We start from the raw sequence: 8,281 nt of genomic DNA, 5'->3' as shown, positions 1-8,281 counted from the left end.
GCTTTGAAAAGCTTTATAAAAGAATTAAATACATCCCACATAGAAAAAAATTCACCCCTTTTAAAGTATATGGTTCGTTGGTTATTAGTGGATCCTGAAAGTTGTGTAACCATCATGATTATCTAATTCCCAGAAGATTTTTATCAGTGCTGAAAGAGCCTTCATTCAGACAAAACCCATTAGCAGTCACCCTATTTCTCTCTTTCTTCTGACCCCAGGCAACCACTGATCCAGTCATATGCAATTGCCAAACCTGTCATTACACATAAATAGCCAACAATATGTGTCCTTTAGTTCTTGACTCTTTCTTCATTTTTTTATTAAAGTTGAATGATGTTCACTGTGTGATTCTATTTGGACATTAAAATTGTTGCCACTTTCAGACTTTTCTGAATAATGCTACAGTGAATATTGTGTGGGACTTTATATGTGGGCAAAAGTTAACAGGTCCCTTAAATAAATATGGATATGTCCAAGAGTGTTTTAAAGCTATACAATTTTGTCTTCAAAGTATTTCATATTGAAATGTGCATTTTTAAGTTTTACTTTTTGTTTTTAAGCACCCGTGTGTGTGTGTGTGTGTGTGTGTGTGTGTGTGTGTGTGTGTAAGTGCCCACAGAGTTCAGAAAGATGGTTTCCAGATCCAGATCTCCTGGTGTTGGAGGTACAGACTGTTGTGAATCAATGTGAGCTTCTGAAACCAAATTTGGGTGATCTGCAAGAGTAGCAACTGCTTTTAACGGCTGAGACATCTTTCCAGTCCTCTCTGCGCATTTTTTTTAAAATACCTGAAGTTATTGCCCATTGTTTTCTTAAGTTATCAATTGAGTTGCTTACCTTTTCTGCAGAAATATAAGTAAGTGTCCTTAGCCATCAAGAAGTCTCTGTGTACTTTGGCTCTGTAGCCTCCTAACTTGCTGCTTGGATGGGGTCTGCTTTTCGTTGACACTCTGGTTTGGTGGCACTCTAAAGACAAAAGTGGGATCCCCTACAATGCAGAGTACTTCTGAACAGCTTGCTTTTTGTCAGAAATATTGCTTCTTTCTAGAGGAATCTTGAAAATGTAGACATAATAGGATTCCATGGGCCAATCTAATTCAGTCCCTTTATTATAGAGACCTGGGAAATGAACAAGATCCACAAGACTAAAAATGGTTTCCCAAGCACCTACAACTACTTAGAGACTTGAGTTGGTGCCTTATAACTAAGTAATTTACAAACTAGGATATGAAGCAGGTTTCTTGGCTCAGTGCTCTATCTCACAAACATAATGTTGCCTGTTTAAACTTAAAAATCCTAAAAGAAAAAAGAACCTGTGTAGGTGATAATTTCCAGTTAAAAGCTTAGGACAGTGCTTTTGAGTCCCATAGGTGGAAATTAGTTGTCAAACTTGTAGTTGTTCATTCAAGGAGGCATGGAGAAATAATAAAATTAATGAAGAAATACTGACTTGTGCCTGAAGAACAATAGACATACATAAACAGAGGTAGTCTTAAACAAATGCTAGCTGTTCCTAATGACTGCCTTTGGGTGCTATCAGATTCAAAGAAAACTCCATTTCCCCAAATTCCAAAAGGAAGAAGGGACAAATGGCTAACTTTGTTGTCTATTAGCATATCAAAGTGCATACTGGCCTCCAGAATCCCTCAGTACCTGTTACATACCTCAAAGTCTATGAATTTTGGTTCTTTTAATTTTTACCTCCTACCCTAAGCTGAACTCCCTCCAGCTCACAGTCTTTCCTCCCCACAGAGACTCATTCTCCTTATAACCCTGCCCTTACTCAATATGTCATGCTCTCTCTCTCTCTCTCTCTCTCTCTCTCTCTCTCTCTCTCTCTCTCCCTTGCTCTTATCAGATTCAGATCTCTATCTTTCTATATTCCTACCTCTCTCTACTCTGTTCCTGTTTCTCTATTGGACAGGTCCATCTGCTGGCCATGTTCAGTCCACTTCTTATCTCTCTCTCTACTCTGTTCCTGTTTCTCTATTGGACAGGTCCATCTGCTGGCCATGGTCAGTCCACTTCTTTCTCTTTCTGCTCTGGATCCTTCCCAGATGCCTCTGTCTCTTCCCTTCCTCATATCTATAATACAAACTTTCCCCTTAACCATACCATGCTATATGCATGAAACAGCCATGTTGTCGGTTTATACATGTTGCCTTGTTTCTTTTTATCATGTTCTAGTGTTTACTTACCTATAGTTTTAAAAGGGAGTACAAAAACTAATCATAGTTACTTTATCCAATTTTAGTCAAATTGAGCAATGGATTATGTGTTTAATCATTTGGTTCTCCTTCATGCCCTGATGGATATAGTTTATTCCATCACAGTCAGTCTGAAGTGGGAACTGGTTCATTCACTATTTACAGTAAGTGACCCACCATAAACAGCTGTTGTAACTGAAAGAAAGCATAGCACTACAACATGTACTTGTTTGGAGACCTCAGAAATGTGCCCTTAGGTCTTTGTGTAAGGCTGTAATGAGAACAGTGGCAGCTGAGAGTCTTGGCAGCTGTCTGTCCCAGAAGGAGTTCCTGAGCTTTTCTGAGTCTGGGAATATACTGCTCTCAACAGGTGCCAGGACCAGACCCAGCAATATAAGTGATGTTGGTCCTGTCTCTATGTGATTTAGGGCATGTCACTCAGAATCCAAATCCCTTGATGAAACAGTCAGGTACCTTAAAGTGGTATACTTATTGATTTAAACAAACAAGCAATTACATACAAAAAGCCTTTGAGCTTTAAAATGCTACAGTTTTACAATTTAGTGGTTTAGATGCTGTGAAAGAGATGGAACATATGATCCGGAGGTGATTAGGGTGCAGCCTGTGCACTGTACTGCATTGCATCTGAACTTAGGAACATTTTTATCATAATAATATCCTATTTCCTTTAGAGGTAAATGGACATAATGCCAACAAGTTTTAGTTATATTGTAAAATCTGTAGACTAAAATTTGTTTGAAAGATCATCATTAATCTTACCATAAACTTGGGAAGGGAAGCCCATAACCTAGATGACTGGATTTTATGAAAGAAAGGAGACTCCAAGGTAAAAGTTACAGAGGAAGTGAAAGAAGTCCAACATCATACCCCCTTGGCTTTATTGCGTGTGATATTTATTCTATTTTCCTATCTGAATTCAAAGGAGGGATGATCAGAATCACATTTGGAAAATGTATCTAACTTCATGGTTATTCAGAAGTGAGGCTAAATGTTCTTGAGAAATAAACACAAAATTATCCTTCCTCTTTATTGTGAAATAAAAATTATAAATCTGCCAAAACCTATCTATGCAGCTTTCTTGTAACTTGGAATATTGTTTACATAAATATTGTTTTAATATGAAGCAAAGACTTAGGTACTTAATAATAGTGGAAACAAGTGCCCATTTTTTTCCTCAGTTGGGGAATTAATTCATTTCAGTGCTTTGCTCAATTATCTGAAGGAATATCTAGAGAAGCATGACCCATAAACAAAACCATGTGGTACCAATTAACTCACAGTTTCTCAGCAGTCAAGAAGGTGAGCTGTCTGCAAAAGGAAGTTGATAGGCTAGCATGGGAGCATAGAGATGAGTTGTTCAGAGATGCTCTATCTTTGCATCACTTTCGACTGTAGTACTATAACAAGAACAGACTTCCTGCCTCCTTAGCACAGCACTGACTTCTGACCTAAACAATTCTTTCTGGAAATGTTCTTTTCCCCTGGAAGCTGCTTTTGTCTCCTTTGTCTGACAAAGATCAAGTACCCTAATTTTAAGGATTTTCTGAGCATACTTTTAGCAATACACCAAAACAGAGAGATGTGAAAACCATCTCTAAAATCCATGATGAGCTGCAAGGCTCTGTAGCCCACGGTGGAAGGCTCTCAGGATAGCTTTTTGCCCTCTAACTCCAGTCTCCATACCTTGCTCCAATTTCATGTTTTGGGGTTTGTGAGATTTAAAAAAAAAAAATTTATTGGCTCCTTGTGAATTTCACATCATGCATGTCAATCCCACTCATTTCCCTCTCCCCTCATACTCACCCTCCACCCTGGCAACCTTCTCCAAGATAGAAAAAGAAATCTCACTGTGGAAGCTGTAGTGTGTCGCTGTGTGTCACACAGCAACCCCTTTTGTCCACACATCTTTGCTTGCATATGTTCATTTCAATGACTCATTGGTCTGGTGCAAGGCCTTTAGCTTCTGCTATACTCTCAATATGGGAACCTCACTGGGACTCCTCTTGGATATCTTGCTGTTGTCCTGTGTCATGGAGATCCTGTAGTTTTGGATCTGTAGGACTAGCTCCTTCATGTACTCCAACAGTTCATCAGGGGGGTAGATAAGCCAATTGAAAGCTATGGATCTGGGCCTGAGAGGTGTGAGTTGGTAAGCCTGCTGGCTCTCTAGCTCTCATGTCCTAGGGGCTACCTCACCAGCAACCCTCAAAAACAGGGCCATCTCTACCCTGTTGCCCAGGCAAGGTTCAGAGCCTGCCCTCCTAAGTGTTGCAGCAGGTGAGGAACATAGCCAGTCCTGCCACTCTTATGACCTCAGATCAAATATTCCACCTGGCATAGATGGTGAGAGCCTCATTCTCACCACTGCCCCGTAGGTAAGAGGTAAAACTGTCTCTCCTTCTCTTATAATCCTTGGGCCAGGATTCCCACCTGCCATAAGTAACAAGGGGTGAGTGTCACACAGGAGACAAGTGGTAGGGCCAGCTCCTCACACTTGTATCCTCAGGCTGCCTCATACACAGCTCATGCAAAGAATGAAGCTACTCTCTCAAGTACTGCAGCTGCTAGGAGTGGGGCAGAGGAAGAGGGAAGATCAGCTCTCTTGCTCTCTTCATGATGCCCAGATGAGGGGTAGGGCCAGTTCCATACAGCCCTCAGACACTAACATGTCTCTGGGCATGTCTCTGGCTCAGACCAGAGACATCTGCCTGGACTTTAGTTGTAACAGACCCCTGTTGCTTTAGGGCATGAACCCAGATGTGGCTCCTAGTGGCAGCATAGGCCAGGACCCCACCATAGTCCCAGGTGGCATCACCAACTATTCACATCAAGCTGTTCCTCACTATCCTCAAGTGTCCAGTTTTGCCTCTCTTCATTGTGCCCACATCTTTCTGTTTCTCTTTCTCTTCAATTTATCCACCACTTGCTTGCTCCTCATAGTGGTGCCCAGGACCTCTAAGTGCCTGGAGTCATCTCAAGAGTGGTCTAAAGAGTGCTGTGCCTTACTCATGAATAATGGCACTAGGCAGAAGTCATCTTGGGCATTGTCTGCCCACTCTATCCCCTAGGCCTGCATGGCACTTGACTGGTGGTCATCTTCCCTGTCTAAGCCCCATAGCACAGGTCTGGTTGTTGTGTTGGGCTTGTATTTTTTTGAAGAGTGTTAAGGCACTTCTCGTTCAGATGTTCACAGGTTAGAACACTGAGTGTACACATAGCCCCCGCCTCTCTGCCACCTATTGATGCACAGGTGATGTAGCTGACACACAGGCAATGCCTCTAGGGGCAGAGGGCTTGTGTTTTAATGGGGCTACACAGAGGAAGAACAGTTCCATACAGAAAATTTAGTAGACTAAATTTTCTAAGTTCCACTAAGGAAATTCTACTCAAAAATTCAAGACTCTCCTGTTATTACACAAAATTTATTTCTGCTTTTTAGGAAATCAGTTCATTTCTGCTTTGGTGCAATTCCTTTACTCAGAGGAAACTGCCTGAGATAAATGAGGTTTTATACCACTACCAAGCATGCTGAAGTAGACCAGATACATTTTCCTTTCTAGGAAAAGTTAAGTTTCCAATTCTTATTTTTCTTCTTCAAAATAGAAATGACTGGGCTGGAAGTAGGTAAACATCTGCACATGTGTACGCCCATAATAAATAAATGTAAATTAGAAATAATTTCATGGAGTTTCTTCACACTCATAAAAGCAAGATATTATCATTAGAAAAGAGAATATTAGTAGAAAATATTTGAGTGGATCTTAAAATAATGACTATTGCAGGTATAATACAATAAAGAATCTAATGTATAAAATTGTATTAATTAAGCAAAATCTCAACTACACATTATTGTTCTTGCAGCAAAAAGAAAACAAAATCTCTTAATCCCAAAATAGTCATAAAGGCTTCATCAGTTGTCCACTCAGAAAAAGTTACTAAATTGATTTAATAACTATTTTTAGTAGTTTATATTTACTGGATATATGCAATGTTCCAGACTAGTCCCTGTGACGTTTATATAGCTGGGTTTTTTTTTCCAGTTTTCCAAATTTTCTTGAGTTGACTATCAGAAACATTTAAAGGAATTCTTGTCTCTTGATGTTAAGCACAAGTTGCTATAAAAATAATTATGGCTTTATTTTCATAGGCAAATTAAGTGAAATATTCTGTCATTTCTTAATGGTTTATTTGTAACAGTTGCACATGCTTTCTTTTAGAAAAAAATAAAAACATTCCTTATAAATTTTAATCCATTTTGATTTTCATCTGGAAAGTTATTTTTCAAATATCTGTTTTGCTTTCCTTTCTGGAGTCAAGATACCTTTTGTCTGTTTTTCATGGAAATGTTTGTGTGTTGTGTATGTCTAATTCACATACATAGTAGCAATACTGCCTATTATTCAGTTATTAGGAATTTGGTATTAGGCAGATGAGCTGAATCAGCAGGTAAAGGTGCTTGTTGGCAAGCCTTGCAAACTCAGGTCAATTCTCCAGCAAATTGTCCTCTGGGCTCGATACATGCACAGTGGCAGGTACTGCCGTCTCCCAATAAATGAATAAAAAACAAGTGTACACATATGTATATAAAAGTTGATCTTGGTGTTGCATTCATGGAATGAAGATTTTTCAAAACCTAATAAGCATTCTTAAATAATATTTGCTTGTGAAATCTGTATAGTCACTTCAAGGGTCAAGACCATAAGTTAATCACTTCCACAATGAGTGTTATTTTAAAAACTGAAAATGTTCATTCACTCTCATTAGATTCATCTCATTTGTCAAAGTTTAAAGAAATGGATAAATCGATGTATGTGCCCTCATCCTCCTCCATCTATCACTCTGTCTGGTTTATGACTCCACTGATTCACCAGAGATATTATTCTGGACTCATTCTTTAAGCCTTGGTTTGAAACTTTAGATCTCTGTAGGCTTACATGATTGAGTCTCACTTTACATGCTCAGTTTAGAGATGATTGCACACTGTGATTTCAACTCCCCATGATAAGCCAGAGCATGTGAGTACAGGAGATTATTATAGAACTAACTCTGTAACCAAAGAATTTGTTTAGATGGTATTTAAAAGTGAAGCTGAGAACATCTCCCAAATATGGATAGTGTATTCATTCCAGAGTGTCTGTGTGAGCTACGAGAAGGATATGTGTCCGCTCAGTATTACTGTTAGCCATCTGGCTCCCACCTCTGTCTTTCTCAGACATCTCTAGTTACAGCTGTATTTGCCTTTGCCAGATAAGTAGTTTTGATCCCTACATCAGCCAGAGAAATGAAGTGACAATCAAGCAATGGCATCTGTGCATTGGCTCTGGGATGTCTCCCTAAACTGAGCTGTGTATAGTTCCTCTACCTCCAGTTGTCTTTGCTCTTGGGCAATGAGAAGGATTGTATTTCTCTTCCTTCCTTCCAGAAAAGCCTCTTTTAGGTTTGAGTCCAAGATAATAAAAATGTACACCATGTCATAACTTACTGGATAAGCGATGACCTCACAATAACAGGCCCAAGGGCATATTCCTGCAACTGCCGTGGCCAGTACTGCACTAACTACAGACACAAACGAGTCAGTAGAATAAATAACATGGAAGAAAATATCATAGTCTCTTAAGTAAAGATATGTAAATGGTAAAGGCAGATGCACAGCTCCTGGTAACCTGGCGTGATCATGTTGTTAGAGGAGATGAAATCTATCTCAGTGAAAAAATAAACTATCTGAACCAACTCTGGCATCCCATATTCATTGCTCACAGCATGAATACTGATGGAAGACCAGCAAACTGAGAGAAGACTGCCTTCCCTCTTTCTTGCCAAGAATCTGCTGTGGCCTAAGCTGTCATCCTGCATTTTTGGGCTTAGCAAAAGCTTATGGTAGGGTCATCTCAGGAGTGTACTTCATCAGGCTCACTCAGTCAAAAGATGAAGCTCGGAGATAATAAAGATGACTCGTTTCCTTCCTGACTTTTATCAATGAGTTAAAAACACGGTATGCACTCTCTGGTAAGTGGTTATTAGCCCAGAAGTTTGGAATACAGGAAGAACAACCC

At 39.6% G+C, this 8,281-nt stretch overlaps 1 non-coding gene across 1 annotated transcript; it reads right to left on the bottom strand.

Moving 5' to 3' along the window:
* Positions 1-5,387: 5,387 nt before the first annotated feature.
* Positions 5,388-5,518, bottom strand: LOC116100172. Its single transcript, XR_004122517.1, has one exon. It is a non-coding gene; the product is annotated as a small nucleolar RNA SNORA17 (small nucleolar RNA).
* Positions 5,519-8,281: the final 2,763 nt, after the last annotated feature.

The sequence above is a fragment of the Mastomys coucha genome, unplaced genomic scaffold (genome assembly GCF_008632895.1).
Source record: "Mastomys coucha isolate ucsf_1 unplaced genomic scaffold, UCSF_Mcou_1 pScaffold20, whole genome shotgun sequence".
NCBI classification, from domain to species: domain Eukaryota; kingdom Metazoa; phylum Chordata; class Mammalia; order Rodentia; family Muridae; genus Mastomys; species Mastomys coucha.
Note: the sequence above shows the minus strand (reverse complement) of the source record. Positions and strands in the feature narration are given on the sequence as shown.